At 38.6% G+C, this 16,818-nt stretch overlaps 1 long non-coding RNA gene across 16 annotated transcripts in view; it reads right to left on the bottom strand.

Annotated features, from left to right (window-relative positions):
* LOC102158976 (uncharacterized) overlaps nucleotides 1-16,818 on the bottom strand; it is a 928,007-nt gene that overhangs the window by 762,379 nt on the left and 148,810 nt on the right. For 10 of the 16 annotated variants that reach the window (XR_014813165.1, XR_014813169.1, XR_014813166.1 and 7 more), the window contains one exon: nucleotides 3,892-4,019. The exons of 5 other annotated variants lie outside the window; for them this stretch is intronic. This is a non-coding gene — a long non-coding RNA (uncharacterized LOC102158976). The remainder of the gene's footprint in view (nucleotides 1-3,891; nucleotides 4,020-16,818) is intronic. One more of the 16 variants, XR_014813176.1, reaches the window with a different exon arrangement.

Raw genomic sequence — 16,818 nt, 5'->3', positions numbered from 1 at the left:
CCCACCACATTACATGGGGATTGAACTCACACTTCCACAGTGATCTGAGCTACTGCAGTTGGATTCTTAACCCACTGAACCACAACAGGAACTCCAAGTAGACTATTTTTCGACATATATCAAGAAATCCCAAGATTGTTGCTGCACCACCTACCCCTTTAAGCTTTCTAAAGGCAAGTTTTCTGCCTACTTCATCATTAGATCTTTAGTGTTTTTTTTGTTTGCTTGTTTGTTTGTTTGTTTGTTTTTTAGGGCTGCAGGCTAGGGGTCAAATCAGAGCTGTAGCTTCTGGCCTTCACCACAGTCACAGCAACACTGGATCTGAGCCGCATCTGCGACCTACACCCCAGCTCAAGGCAACACCAGATCCTTAACCCACTGAGCAAGGCCAGGAGCTGAAACCACATCCTCATGGATACTAGTCGGATTTGTTAACCACTGAGCCCTGACAGGAACTCCCATAGAGCTTTAGGTCTTTATCTGATGACCAGCCCAATAAATATGTGCCAAAAGAATGAGTAAATGACAAGTATGGAAAAGGACAGTCACTTTCCTTCAAATAAAATGTTAAATCTTAAAGCTATTTCATTATGAATAGGAGAAACTTCCAGAATTCCTTGGGGAAATTCTTTTTTTCTTCAAAGAAGCACTTTAAACTTAGAATAAGAACCTATATTACTTAGCAAAGAAGAAGGAATTCTTGGTCAGCATTTCAAAGAGCAATGGTGAAGGACAAAGTCACTCTGGCCCTCCAGATTCCCTCTGATCTCTTCCCACTATCTAACCTCCCACCCCCGCATTTGCCCTTTTTCTTGGTCTGACTTCTAAATGTGACTGTATGGAACATTTAAATTTTTTTCTTTAACATTAAAACATAATTAAGTTTTTTAAAAATATATGACTCCTTAAAATATATTTCCTAAAAGTCAATGACTGCCTGTAAAAAAAAAGTTTTCTTACTCTTGTTACAATGTCTCTCAGATTTCCATCCTTCTTCAGTGGCATTGCCCACTTTTGACTTTGCTGAATTTTCACTTCCAGTCAAAATTTGTTCATATGTTTATAAATTATCAATAGGTGAAATAAAAAAAAGACCGAAAAAGCAGAAAATATGTATAATCATCTCACTGCAAGAATAATAGCAAAGGATCTAGTTAATAAGGCTTGATAAATATACCAAGCTTCCTGGAATACCTGTCATCATCACCACAATCAGAGTCAGGAATGGAAACACCCTTAGATACTCCCCTCCTAAGAGAAGCATCCACCCAAAAGTAATAGCTACATTTCAGGCAATTTTGATTTTGACCTCAGATAATGGCTCCTGCAGGAATAAAGGGAAATCAGGCAAACAGACAAACCAACAGCAGATATTTTGGCTGTGAGACCAAAGTAATTTACTGTTTCACCCACCCACATGCATCATATTTGAAAAGCTAGAATATGTTTCATTTGTTACATGATTAATTATCACTTTTCCTAAAATCTGTGGTCCTCTATGCCTCATAGCAGAAGCAGCCAAAATGATACACCACTTTAGGAAAAACCTGGGTGAGTTTAGCAAAGCCAGGCTTTTGGAACTCAATTAATTACACATTCCTTTGGTGCCTGTGTGGGTAATCTGTTTTTGATTGAGTGCCATTGTTGTCATATATTTAGTACACAAAAGGGCATAGGTGCAAATATCATGTTCGTTTACAGCACAAATATTATGCAGCTTGCAATTTTAGAAGACCCAATGGCAAGCCTTAAAACTAAAAATGTTTAATATTCAGACATTTTTTTTCTTTATACCTTCATGATTTCCTTGTTTTCTGAACATCCCAAACCCAGCTGTTCAGCTCATATGACATGCCAGCTGAATGGACATACCATAGAAGCTTGTATCAAACAGAGATTCTTTCTGGTTCCAATTTATTTCCTCACTAAATAAAAAGTGAGTTCATACTTGCCTGAAAAAGACCACTTTGATTACTTGGTGGGGAGAAATTCTTTATTATTTTATTAACAAACACTAGATTACAAGCCTCTCTTCATGTACAAGTCTATTTTGATTTTCTCCCACATAAAAGGTACAAGGAAAACAAGCAAAAATTACCTTAACTTGTTTTTGACACATTACCAATGTTAAATTTATTTAAAATAATAATTCTAATGCCTAATGCCTGTTCTCCCTAATTCTATAATTATCTGAGTTTGATCCCCTTAAGAAAAAAATAGTGATGATACCTAATACTTTCTCCCAAAATCTTAGATCCCCAAGAAAAGGAAGAAAACAACATACAGAAGACAGTTACCCTTTTGTCTGTCATTCTCGAATAGCTTGGAAATATGGCCACTGTCAAGAAAGGTCAGCATTACAAGCATTATAACCCTATTAAATTAAATAGTGAAGATAAAAAAGCTTAACACTGGACTTCCTATTGTGGCCCAGTGGGTTGACCTGACATTGTCTTCATGAGGATGCAGGTTTGATGCCCGGCCTTGCTCAGTGGGTTAAGGATCTGGCGTTGCCACAAGCTTTGGTATAGGTTGCAGATGTGGCTTGGATTCAGTGCTGCTGTGGCTGTGGTGTAGGCCACAGCTACAGCTCCAAATCAACCCCTGGCCCAGAAACTTCTATATGCCACAGGTGCAGCCATGAGAGAAGAAAAAAAAAAAAAAAAAAAAAAAAGCCCCAGACTCAAAAGGAGATAAACATATTACTCTTTCGAATTTCTCATTCCAGTATAATTAATATGTGCTTACCTGAGGATTCCAGACTGATAAATATTTTTTTAAGTTTTCAAAATTTCCCCAAATTCCTCTAATTTGGCTAAATTTCATTGACTGTATATTCGTGTAACACATAACACAATACAATAGAACTGGAGAGTTTTAGAGCCAGGGATTTTTAGAATTGACTGTTGAAGACATGTCAGGGACAAAGCAGTATCTCTGCTATTTGATATGCTCCGGCTCTTAAGAGACTTGCTCAAAGTCACACAGCTGGTTAGTGACCAAAACAGAACTAGACTCAGCCTCTGGAGTCTTAGCTTGGTGGCAAATTCTTCCCATTTCCTGCTGCTTCTTAACACAAGAGGGTTTGGGAAGAGAGGTGTCAATTGTTATCACTCCACTACTGAGGACAAATGTTGCATCACTTAATCAGAATGCAGTCCTTTATTGAGCAAAATCTCAAAGTGACATCTAGTGGAATACCCAGTCTCTATGGAGACATTTAATTAAACTGCAGTCCCTTTATACCAGCACAAATATTGTGAGGGAAAACAACTCAACTCCTTTGACATTTTTGCAAATAGGTTTAGTGGAATCCATTCTGTTTACTTTTACTGACATTTGTTTTTCAGTCAATTATCCCACATGGTTATTTTTTTTTTCCTTTCATAATTTATTGCTAGCAAGTTAGGCATAAGAATTAATACAAGGAATTCCTTTCTTTGGTACAAGCACCAGAGCTTAATAATAGCTGAAGAAAATAAACATTCATTTTTACCCCTCCCCTTCCTTTTCCTAATAATTCTAGTTCGTCTATAATCAGACTGGTAGCAACATCAGAATCCCACTAGGAAGAATTAATTAATTTCAAATGCATCAGGGGTTTCTCCTCACACTGACCTAAAACTTTGAAAAATAACACACTTTACTGGATTAGTCATCTGCCAGATGACTAAATGTAACAATCATTTTTTAAAATCTCATATCCATCTGCCTCCAATTTTTGCACACCTTTATTTTGAACCTTTTGGTGAGGTCTTGAAAGGTTTGGAAAGACTTCACCACAAAAAAAGTTATATTTTTTTATTTCCATGGGATCTCATTGAGTAGACACAGAAAAACCACTTTTTAGGAAGTTGAAAAATATGTAGTGTAGCGCAGAGCTGCACATACCGTTAACATACGCACATAAATCACCGGAGATCAGAATACAGGGCACATTCATATGCAGTAGATCTGGAGCGAGGCCTGAGGGTCCATGTTCCCAACAAGTTCTCAGACTAGACCTTAGTCCACACTGCCTGGAGAGGGTACACAGGAAAGGGCATTTACTTTGGAGCTCAGGAGACTTAGATGGACATCCGACTTCATTGGTTCCTGGCAGGGAGGACCCGAGAGAGCCCACTCCTCTGCCAGACCCCTCATTTCTCCCCCTCCAGCACTCACAACCTCCCTACCACCATCGCCTTGGACCTCCTGGGACTGATCTCGTCATGCCTTTTATCCCACTCCATGTCAAGCCACCCCTAGACCCCCAGGCTGCCTCCCAACTCCCACAGTTGAATCCCTGTTGGCTTCTGTGAACCCACCCTATCCCCTTTTCCCATCCCTCCCCAAGTTCTGAAATCTTTCCACTTTGTCCTCCACCCAAACTCTGTCAACTATCAACAAAATCCACTGTGTTTATTCTCTGACTATTGCCTAATTGCTCTTTTCCCTTCCTTTTTTTTCAATTATTTCATTTTCAATTTTATTTTCCCAATACGTTATTTTTTTCTACTGTACAGCATGATGACCCAGTTACACATACATGTACACATTCTATTTTCTCACATTATCACGCTCCATCATAAGTGACTAGACATAGTTTCCAGTGCTACACAGCAGGATCTCATTGCTAATCCATTCCAAAGGCAATAGTCTGCATCTATTAACCCCAAGCTCCCAATCCATCCCACTCCCTCCTCCTCCCCCTTGGCAATCACAAGTCTCCAAGTGCTCACCATTGAGAAACTGCTACCCTGGTAGTCTCCTTAGTGGAGTTTATTTTGTGTCCCATGGCTCTAACACTGTTAGACTTAGAAGTAGAGAACATGTCCTCCTTGCTTCTTATTGCTGCTTTCAGACTCATTTCCAATCCTCCCCTCTCCCCCCAAACCACCCATTTTGAATCTCTGTCATCAGATTATATCAGTCATGACTTCTTGTTGTTCTTGTTAACAAAATGCCAAGGATCCCCTTCCATTTATTCTACCTAACCTAGCCACTCACTCCCATGGCCCTTACCCTAGACCTTGTCACTATTAACAACTGCATCTTCTCCTTAGCCTCGGTTTCATGTATCCTACTCTCTGTCATCACTTCCTGTCATTTCACCTCATTCTCTCTGTTTTCTGCACCTCACAATTCTTCTGCATCACTGATACCCCTTAGTGATTGATTCTATCATTTTTTCTCTATTCCTTACTTCTTCAGTGTCCTCACTTCTCTCCTTATTTATCTTAAATTCTATTGTCAATGATTATCGACTCCCTTACTTCTCTACTTTCTTACCTCTTGTTGCTCTTGTTTTGCAAAAGTACAACCCAAAGGTTTCCACCATTTACACTGTATGTCTCTAGTGGATACCCTCTTTAAATTATATAGGCTGCCTTTTTGTTGTTGTTGCTGTTGTTGTTGTTATCTTTTTGCCATTTCTTGGGCCACTCCCACAGCATATGCAGGTTCCCAGGCAAGGAGTTGAATCGGAGCTGTAGCCTCTGGCCTATGCCAGAGCCACAGCAACGCAGGATCCGAGCCGCGTCTGTGACCTACACCACAGCTCACGGCAACGCCGGATCCTTAACCCACTGAGCAAGGCCAGGGATTGAACCCACAACCTCATGGTTCCTAGTCAGATTCACTAACCACTGAGCCACGACGGGAACCCCTAGGCTGCCATTTTATACTCTCTCCTCAAGTACCCAGTACCTCTTCGCTTACTGTTATCCTAAGCTGATAACCTATTTTACTGAAAAAAAAAAAGAGGAAGCACTAAGAAAACAATTTCCACATATTTCTTCCAACACATCTACCCACATGTCTGCATCAGCAAACATCTTTGCCCTCTTGCCTGTTACCATTTTTAAATCATTCAGTGCGCCTATCAAAAATCAATCCTTATCCATATGCACTAGATCTCATCCCCCTTCATTAATCCAGCCCAGACAGGCCTTCAGATAGCTGTAGCTCTTGACGACATCTGAATATAACCTCCTGAGAGATCCTGATCCAGATCCACCAGCTAAGCAGCTTCCAAATTCCTGACACATAGAAACTGAGCTTAAAAGTGTTTGCACCTCTGCCTCAACCGCAAGTGCACCTAAGCAGGAACACCAACTTATATCCAAACCCCCATGGAAAAGGAAATTTGTGGGATATAAATTTTACTTTTGCTTTTCTATCCAAGGAACAGCATGGACAGAAGACCAAAAGATCAGGAGGTTAAGAGATACAAACTGTGGGGTATATCTTATTTAATGTCTTTCAAGAAAGCTCTCAATTTAGATTCGACTTAGGAATGCATTCAGCCAGGGCCAAATTTTATGTTAATAATTTGCCTGAGGTTTTCCTATAGCACAGATATTACATATACAAAATCTGCCCTGGCAGGCCCATGGTCATTATTATGTGTTTTCAGCTATTTCCCCAATTTTCCAGAAATAAATGAAAGATCGTTGCTTTGTTTTAAATAAATAAGTACTGTTTTAAGCCACTAAGTTTGAAGGTGACTTTTTATGCAGCAATAAATATAATGGAAGAAATAAATGAATAAGATGACAGATCACAGGATCAACCTCCTATTCACTGGCTAATTAGGAAGGATTTATATACCAGTCAATCAAGGGATTAATTTCAAGTATCAGGATGGGAGGGGAGGTATGATAGGTACTTCTTCCGTTGAATAAATAGGGCTTATAGAACTTGATAAGGAGTGGAGTTTTCATACTGAAGTGTAGAGTATGGATAAAACATCTTGTATACTTCTGAACCCCAGTGGGAAAGAGAGAGAAAACTCCCTAACCACAGAGAAGCTCTGACAATTATGGATGCTCACTTTGCAGGCGGGGTTTACATCTGCCATCGGTATAGCAGGATAAGAGAGGTCGTAAGAGTTGTGGGGCCTCAGGAAAGCCAAGTCATTCGTGCCTCCCCTGAAGATGGACAGCATCTCTTTCAGCTGCTCCAGGAAGACACAATGGCAGCAACCTGGGCATTCGTGTATCCGTGGCCTCCTTCTTATGGGGCCAGCCAACTTACAAAAACTCTTATTGGAGTGCCCATGAAAACCAGAATCAGGCAGTTTTATCACGTTGAGAGTGACCAGGTGTTGGGGATCAGGCTGCCCACTCATCACTGATGGCAGGACATTCAGGGCCTGGGGCTCCCAGATGAAAAATAAACCTCCATGCCCTTTAAATCACAAATTAAAATGCCAATGATATTTTCACATTTGAAAATACTATTGGGGTCTAAATGAAAACTGCTGCTTGATGTAGAATTCCTCATCTAGTTTTATATCCAAGGTCCATAGACTTTAAAGTTTGATGATCAGAGAATAAAAAAGTCTCATTACAAAGTAGTTTTTCTTTTTTTGCTTGGAGGGCTACATACAGGCCCAGGAATAATTGCCCCCAGGAATCCCCAACAAGATACTTGAGATAATATATCCACCCAGCAATTGACTGATATGTAGATGAATAGATACAATATATAAAATATTTAATTAACGCATACAAGTACAATTTTTAAAAATATTTTAATTTAGCAAGAAAAGGTATTTTTAAAAAAATAAGTAGAAAAGTATCAACTAATCTGCAAGTTTCCATTTCTTTCAAGCTTATTTTCTTCTACCAGTAGTTTCCAAACCAAAAGATATTTGTTCTTCCGGGCTTGAGAAAGAATCAAACAATGAATTTGGCCAAATCTTATACCTATGGTTTAGATATTCCAATAGAAAAGTCTAAACAGTTTTTAAACATTTTAATTTTGTTTACAGAAAAATTGCATCTGAATATTCAGTAGTCTAAGTGAAAGATCTTTACTACCATAAAACATTGACTGTTTTCACATAATTTTAACATTCCTAATGTTAATTATATTTGTGGCTATGAATAATACAGAAAATATCAAGCAATTTCTACTAATTCATCTAAAACATGGCTCTTGGACTTCATCTTTCTTCTAGCTTCACTCACTCCCTTAATGATCTCATCTAGTTACGTAGCTTTAAACATCATCTATGTGCTGATGATTCCCAAAGTTATATCTGGAGCCCAGACAGCCCCTCTGACCTCCAGACTCATATATCCAGCTGCCTGTTTGACACCTCCATTTAAAGGCCTAATATGCATTTCACACTTATCTTGTCCTACACCAAACCTTCTCCTCCCACAGTCTTCCCCTTCTCAGTAAACAGGAGCCTTATCCTCCTACTTGCTCAGGTCAAAAACCTGGGAGTTATCCTTGGCTCCTCTTCCTTTCACTCCTACATCAAATCCTTCAGCAAATCCTGTCAATTCTACCTTCCACATCACCCAGAATTCTGACTCCGCACTGTCTCTGGTGCAACTGTGTTGATCCAAGGCGCCATCGTCTCCCACCTGGATTACTCAGTAGTTTCCTCACTGGTCTCCTGCCTCTGCCCCTGATCCCTATAATATATCAGATAAATAATATTTACAGTCATTGAGTAAAACACAAGTGATTGAGTAAAACACAAGTGATTAAATAAAGCACGTCCTCTCTGAGTTTAAAACTCTAGAATTGTATCTCATTTCGGCAAACTAAAAAACAATTCTACAAGGTCCTACTCTCCATGTCACACCCTCTACCTCCTTCACCCTGTTACCTAACTCATATCCTACTATTCTCCCTATTGTTCACTCTGATGGAGTCATCCGTGCCTCTTTATTGATCCTCAAATATCAGGGCCTTGGCACTAGCCCTCCATTGCCTGGGATGTTTCCACCCAGTTAGCCACATGGCTCATTCCCTTATTTCTTTTAGGTCTCTGCTTCCTGTAACCTTACCAGGGACTCCCCTATTGAAAGCACAACCCCTCCCCTCTCCCACAATATTTATTCTCCTTTGCTTCATTTTTCTCCATTGCCCTTTTCAACTAATAGTGTGAACATTTTGTTTTCTTCTACTAGAATGTAAACTTCCTCAAGGCAAAGGCTTCTATCCATTTTGTTTACTCCTATACAGACAGCTTTCAGAATATTCCTAGCAGGTAGTAGGTGCTCAATAAATACTCACTGAATGAATGAATATTAAAGAATTAGAAAACCATTTACAATCAATATTTCTGAAACTGGTAACTGTCCTAGCTAGTAGAAGGAAAGCTTAATATAACTTTGCTCATCCCCCCTTGAAACACTTTTCTTTTTTCTTTTTTTTTTTTTTGGCTGCCCTGTGTGGCATATGGAGTTACCCTGCCAGGGATGAGATCCAAGCTACAGTCGTAACCTAAGCTGCAGCTGCGCCAACACCAGATCCTTAAACCACTGTGCCAGGCCAGGAACTGAACCTGCATCCCAGGGCTCCCAAGGTGCCTCTGATCTCATTGCACCATAGTGGGAACTCTGAAACAAACACTCTTTATTATATAGATGAATACCTAAGGTAATTTCCACTTGGCTTTATGAGTCTTTGCAGCAAAATTAAACTAAGCTCCAATGCTATGACTCTTTTTCTGCAAACACTGGTTTTCCAATATCTCAGTATTTTTCCACATCTGAGAACGCCATTAGAGCTGATCATCATACTACTATTTAAGACAAATGAACGAAGCATGTGTGGGCTTAAACTCCCTCATCTCTACCAAATGTACCCAGAAAAATATTTTGCAAGACTGAACAATTATAGAATAGGGGTCTGCAAACCATGGCCTTAAGACCAAATCCAGCTAAGATTTCCAGATAAAATACAGAATGCCCAGTTAAATTTGAACTTCAGATAAATAAATCATTTTTTAGTATAAATATGTCCCAAATACTAAATGCTGAATTTGGAAAGTTCAAATCTGGCCTACCACCTGTTTTTGTACAGCCCACAAGCAAAAAAAATGGTTTTTCCATCTTTGATGGTTGGATAGAAATTGAAAGAAAAATAATATTTAGTGACAAGTGAAAATTATATGAAATTCAGATTTCAGTGTCTATAAATAAAGTATTATTGGAACAAAACAATACACATTTGTTTACTTACCATCTCTTGCCACTTTCATGGTACAATAGCACAGATGAATAATTTCAGCAGAGACCAAGCTGCAATGCCTAAATACCTACTGTCTGGCCCTTCATCGAAAAATTTTACCAACCCCTGTTGTAGAGTATTTCCTTTTTATTCTTCTTCTCACTGAAGACAAATCAAAGTAAATATTTTCCTTTTATAACTCTCTTCCCACCAGAGCACTCTCAGTGCCTTATCTTTATATTGGAAAAAGGAGTAGAAGCCTCTGAGAAGAGGCAAACTGATGAGGGATATGGGCTATGGATTCCTGCAGAACTGAGTGTAAACCCTTTCCCCACCCATCACAGCCTGAATGAGTTACTTAAACTGGGGCCACATGAATACCACCACACAAGGTGGCTAAAAGGGTTCAGAGATAAGAAGTAAATAATAGACTTTAAAGGACAAAAAAGGGTCAAATTTCTAGTCTACAACAGAAAACAAGATTGTCAGAAGGACAGAAAAGAGAGGAAGAAGAAGGGTGAAAAGATAAAAATTAGGACTAGACAGACAAACTTCCAATAACTTACCAAGTGGTGGGTTTAAGTGAAGACTATAGACTTCACATGGATTCTAGAAAGATATCATAATCAAAATTAAGGAAGGGTGTATGGATGTACTCAGACCAAGTAAGGCAACAGTACCAGCTTTTCCAAAGTAAATAAATCTTGGGTTGTGTCTTCTGAATACGCATGTGATTGTCTTAGTAAAAATTACATAATTCACACTGCCAGAAGTTAGCATTATTGTATTCAAATGAAGGCATGAGTAGGTGTTTCTGTTACTATGAGGGGAAATGAAAAAGACAGAGCCATATTTACACCACTGTGGAAGCCCCCAGGTGCTCAAAGGAGTCAGCGGAGGAAGTTGCAACCATAGCCTTTTTAGCCTCATTCTTTCCAACAAATATTTTCTACTCAGGCCCCTGGATTAACTTTATCAGACCCCTGTCTATAATGCCTTATGAAAAAACAAGAATAATTTGAGGAAACAATTTATAAAACCCATCAAATGACTATCACTGTGAACCATGACCCTAGGCAGTGGTTCTCAACATGTGAGCCTCACATGTAAAATATATTCCCAAACACAAGTTCTGACACTGTTCGGACACAAGATACACTGCACTTCCACTCTTCCTAAAAGGCATATCAGCATGGGAGAGAGTGAGAATGATGCTATCAGAGAGATAACCCTGAGGTTATTCAAAATATATTTTTTAATTATTTGTAAGTTATTTGAAAGCTTCAGTACTTCAACTGTGTTTGGTAACAAATACTGATGACATGTCTCACTCCTGCCCCACATAACCGAGTAGCACTATTTCATGCTACTTCTCAAGAACGAATCTTCCCCAAAATATAGAAGTCCATAGAATATTAACCGCAGCAACAATACCACCAACTATACATGTAATCAATCCCCAAGGTTACTTCCAGGACTATTTTCGAAAGTGATTTCTATTCACAACATATGTTGATGTACTTCATAGGCTTACACTCAGAGCTTGCCAAGACACTCATTAGTTCTCAGCATATGAGGTTTTCATGATGAGAACCACTGACCTAGTGTAGCAGACCACAAACACAGACACATTTGAGTCAACCACTATGTAATATGATCCTGCTTTTGACAGCTTCAGTTCTAGAGGTAAAGATGAGTAGCCAGAGCCCTGGCCCTCTAGAAGCTCATAATCTAATGGAGACAACATACAAATAAAAAACTTCAGTGTAGTACAATTAAGTAAAGTGGTTGACATGGGAGTTCCCATTGTGCCTCAGCAGGTTAAGGACCTGACATAGTGTCTGTGAGGGTCAGGATTCAACACCAGCCCTTGCTCAGTGGGTTAAGGATCGGGCATTACCACAAACTGTGGCATGGGCTGAAAGCTGCAGCTCTGCTGAAACCCCAGACTGGGAACTTCCATATGCTGCATGTACAGCTATAAAAAGAAAAAATAAATAAAAATTAAAAAATGAAATGGTTGACATGAACACAATGTGTCATGAGCTCATGGGAAAGGAACTGAAATCCACGAGGGAATTGCAAGAAAGATAGTACTTTGAGCAGAATCCCAGTGTCAGTAACTATACCAGGTGCCACTAACCATAGACAGCTGCTAAAAAGACAGCATGGCGCCTGACATGAGTAGCGTACAGACTAGTGCACAGGGAAGATCCATTAACCTGGATCTCAAAGACAAATGGAAAGTCAATGAACTGTGTTGGTGCCTTTGACCCATCTCCTTCCTCTAACCTTCACCAACCTGTATGTACTCTTGTTCCTCTGTGGCAGAAACTATAACTCCTTAGCACAAAATTCTCTCCTCTTTAGGAATAGCCACAAATATGGGTATGGGATATGAGAGAACATATCTTTATGTGACCCTAACTCCCTAGAAATAGCTGAGTATTATAGAAGCATATATCTGACCCAAACTGGATTGTTCAGTGCTGTCACTTTAGGATTTGAAATTCTAAACTGAGATGCACAGGGACTTGGAAGTGAATCACAGTAAGAGCAATACCCACGAAGAATGACCACAAACTCCTGTCCCACAGGAAACCCACAGCCACCCTGCCTTCTACTCTTTCCACATGTTGCTCATTGGGCCTCCTTCAATTCTGTAGGAACTCTCCCAGTCTCCTTCCATCTGCTGAGGCTGGCCAGAGTCAGCTTTCTGCTTGTAACCCAAGAAACTTTCATATGTGCCACCAATCCACATAGCCTCCCAACTCCTGTACCAGTCTAACTGGTACTTTCCTCTGATCAGACAATTTGCTGAGTGATTAATGGCTCATAAATCTTAGTATGTTATCTACCTCCAGACAGGTAATAGTCTGGGGGGGGGGGGGAAGGGAGTCTTGTGGAGATACAATGTTGAAATCCAGAGACTCATCCTGGTGACATATCCACACTACTCTTCTTTTTGCTACCGAGTCACTCCTTGTTAAGATCTCCTTACTTCTCAGTAAGCCTTAGAGAAATGGAACAGCTTTCACAGCTCTAATTATACCACCTGTAGCACGTTATTCAAGAAGTTGGAAGAAGGATTTTAGAACTTAAGTTTTTATCTAAAACTCAAAGCAAAATCATTAATGAAAAAATGATTTTGTCCCTAAATAATTCTACATACTCTTGAATTGACCCTCATATCATTTCTTTCTTTCTTTTTTTTTTTTTTTTTTTTTTTTTTTTTTGTCTTTTTGCCATTTCTTGAGCCGCTCTCGCGGCATATGGAGGTTCCCAGGCTAGGGGTCGAATTGGAGCTGTAGCTGCCAGCCTACGCCAGAGCCACAGCAACGCAGGATCCGAGCCGCGTCTGCGACCTACACCACAGCTCACGGCAACGCCGGATCCTTAACCCACTGAGCAAGGCCAGGGATCGAACCCGCAACCTCATGGTTCCTAGTCGGATTCGTTAACCACTGCGCCACGATGGGAACTCCCATATCATTTCTAAATTCATTTTATCAGGCAAATTAGTAGTCGCAGCAGCAACAGGAGGAGGAAGAGTTTTTATTTTTTTTCTGTTCCTAACAAAGACACAAGAAGGAGAGACTTCATCTTCATTTGGGGAGTTAATTGTCAAGGATAGGTCAGTCCAGAACTACCTTCTTTCAGGTGCTAGGAGACAAAGTCCTTGCTAAAGTTATACAAAATTTTTAAAAACACAGACAACAAATTAGGACCTTACGATGGGGGGTAGGGTAGCAAAGAAGAGAGTTTTCAGTAGTTGAACATTAGCTATCCTGATTATTAGAAAAACATGATTTTCTATAATTTCTCTCCTCTGTTCTCAGTATTTGTTCCTACTGGGAAGACATTTCTATAAAACTCGGAATAAAACAGAGTGGCATATAAAATTAAATAATACCCCAAACAGTTACTTATTTTTTCCAAAAATTGGACATTTAATCCAAAGCACACCCTCACACCCTGCCTCTAAACCAGCTCCCTTCTTTTCTTCAGTTACTGCACACCTCAGTAGGAAGGCGTGTGCAAGCATGTGTATGAACGGGGGTGGGGGGTGAGTTTGCGTGTGTATTTGTTTTATTCCAAGTGAGTGGAGTAGGACATTAATGGACACTTCACAACTGGAGTTGACAAATAATAGTAGATACTCCATAAATATGCGTTGAATGACCAAGATCTGTATTCTTTTAAATAACATTTTAAATATATTGTCCTTAAAAATAAATAAATAAATACATACATAAATAAATAAATTGTTCTTCTTCTTGATAAGCTCATATCCTCATAAGACAGAGAACTGGCACCACCGACTACTTCTGAAAATTTACACTATTTTAGTCATTTCAGTAAATACATCAATAGCGTAAATTAGTACTGTGCTTTTCCATGAAGGAATCAATGCATTTGATGTGTTTTAGCTTCTGTGGAGAATAAACTAAGTTTTTAAAAATTCTATGTCACTGAGAAATTAGTCAATTAATACCACATTTTTATTTTAAGTAAGGTTTCAATATGATCTTGGGAAAATATTACTTTTAGCTAAATTGAAAATAGGATTATAATGGAACAGAGATGATGCATTTGATTTTTAAATGATGAGAATGGCTTATTCTTGGGGTAAAGATCCAAGTTACTTTCTGTTCCAATATCTCTCATATGTAATAAAATGGTGCAGACTACTTTAACTGCTGTATGTGACAATTTCTATGATTAAAGCTAATTAACTTCTCTGTCAAGTATAATTAATAATCTCCATCCTACTGTCTCAGGAAATTCCAGCTACAAAAGGCAATGGAACAACTGTTTGTGGCAACTAATAAAGGCTTTCTTTCATGAAAAGATCTTTCAAAACAATTAGCAATTAATGAAAAGCATGCAAGACCCCAAAAACTGCAGATGCTACATCAATTGCAAATGACATGGCCTTTAGCTGTCCAAACAACAAGAGAAGTAACAATAAAATAATTAGCTTTAAAAGCTACCAACTACTGGAAAGAAAAACTATAAAAAATCAGTTACCCATGTGTAAAATTCAACGCAAATGTTAGAAACATGTTAAATAAGGATATGTTGCAAAACAAGTAGAGAAAGAATAAAGCATAATAGAGATTTATGTTTTCCATGTTCAGTTTTTGTGAATAGTCTTTATTCAGAATATTTTATACTTTATTCAAAATGAATAGTCTTTATTCAGAATATTTTATACTTCATATTTATCATAAGTAATTGATCTGGTTAGAAAATTGACCTATATTTAAACTGCCCATTTTGCTAATATGAGATTTCTAATTTCATGAAATCATAATTTCCCAAGTACTGAAAGTATATCCCTATCATTCAAACTAATTCTCATCACTATTAATAAGGCTTTTTTTTTTGCATTTGGTTTGCAAACATGCATTTGTATTATACCAGAAATTTTCACTGAGCCATTTTTAAAAGCTGAGTTGCTCTTGAAGGCAGTGATACTGCTGTGATAGATCTAAATAGAACATTATGTATACGACTCTCTCCGACCCTTTCTGTAGCATCTTGGGTCAGGAGCTCCTATTGATCAATTCTCACACCAGTCAGTTCTAAAGGGTTCCATCTTAGCTCTAACCCATGAGCAATCCCTAAATAGCATCAAAAAAATCAACATTAGACAGTGATATATACCAGAAAATTACCCAAGATACCAGACTTTTGTTTAATGATGAAGTGTTTTCAATCTTAGGCAATAGTTTGTCTCATAAGCTGCTTATCCAAAATACATCTTATACCTTTATGTATTCTTTTATCTCTGAAATTGTATCTTACTCATCTTATTGTGGCCATTCATCTTTGCAGGCCTGAGTTTAAAGCTGTTTTTCCCCTGTATGAATGAGCATGTCATCTATAACAAAGACTCGCAGGGCGTCCTCACAGAGGACACCACATACCTCATCTTGGATGTCTATTCTGTAATAAACCCTCCTGATATTCCTCTGTTGACAGAGCATCCACCCATTGATGAAATTAGATTACCACTCCACGGACAAGCATCTCTGAGAAAAACTCTGGAAACCAAGTCATGGAACACTAAGAATAAAAATAGTATGAATAGTTTCACATGTTGTATATGACATGCAAAACATAGCATGTATTTCAACTCTTAATAAAGTGAAAATTTTTCTTCACTTGGTCAAGGCCAATTAGATATAGCTAAACCACAGTCTTCTCTGACATGTGACATACCTTGCAATAAAAGGAAAAGCATCTCACAAGCTTACTTCTCAGCTGTGACATGCTGTCTAGGGTCTGGTATGCCTCAAGTTGGAAAATATGCCTTTCCCTTCACAAAGAGAAATACCACATACCACAAAGGCTGTGAACCCTGTGTGTTTGCTTGTCATGGTGTTCTGAAACTGAAAATTACCTGTTTTAAACTCATACATCATTAAAATATGCCTGTTTAATTTCCTCAATGGCAATGTATTCAGTGCTAGAAAAATTCAAAACAACTGCTTTTCCTTCAACTACTCTATGATATTTTATTTTTAAATCTCAGGTAACATGTCCTCGAGGTGAATTGCTACAGCTATCTAGCTATCTTCAGACTTTAGACTGACATTTAGAGCAGTGATTCTCAAACTTATCTTCACACTGAATCACCTGGGAGTTTCAAAAAATACTGATATCTATGTTCCACCCCCAGAAATTACAAATTAATTGGTCTCAGTGTGACCTGAGCTTGGGAATTTTTAAATATCCTCTGTGGATTCTCAAGTGCACCAAGTTTGGGAATCACCAATCTGTAGGAATATTGATTAACATACCACCATGTGGGCATTAGATAAATAATTACTGCATCCCATTGTTAACCGACAA

The sequence above is a fragment of the Sus scrofa genome, chromosome 8, assembly GCF_054392235.1.
Source record: "Sus scrofa isolate SSC_HxYL_T2T_F1_AM1 chromosome 8, Sscrofa_HxYL_maternal_Yorkshire_Landrace_v2.0, whole genome shotgun sequence".
Taxonomy (NCBI): Eukaryota; Metazoa; Chordata; class Mammalia; order Artiodactyla; family Suidae; genus Sus; species Sus scrofa.
The sequence above is the reverse complement of the archived record's forward strand: the minus strand, read 5'-3'. Positions and strand labels throughout refer to the sequence as shown.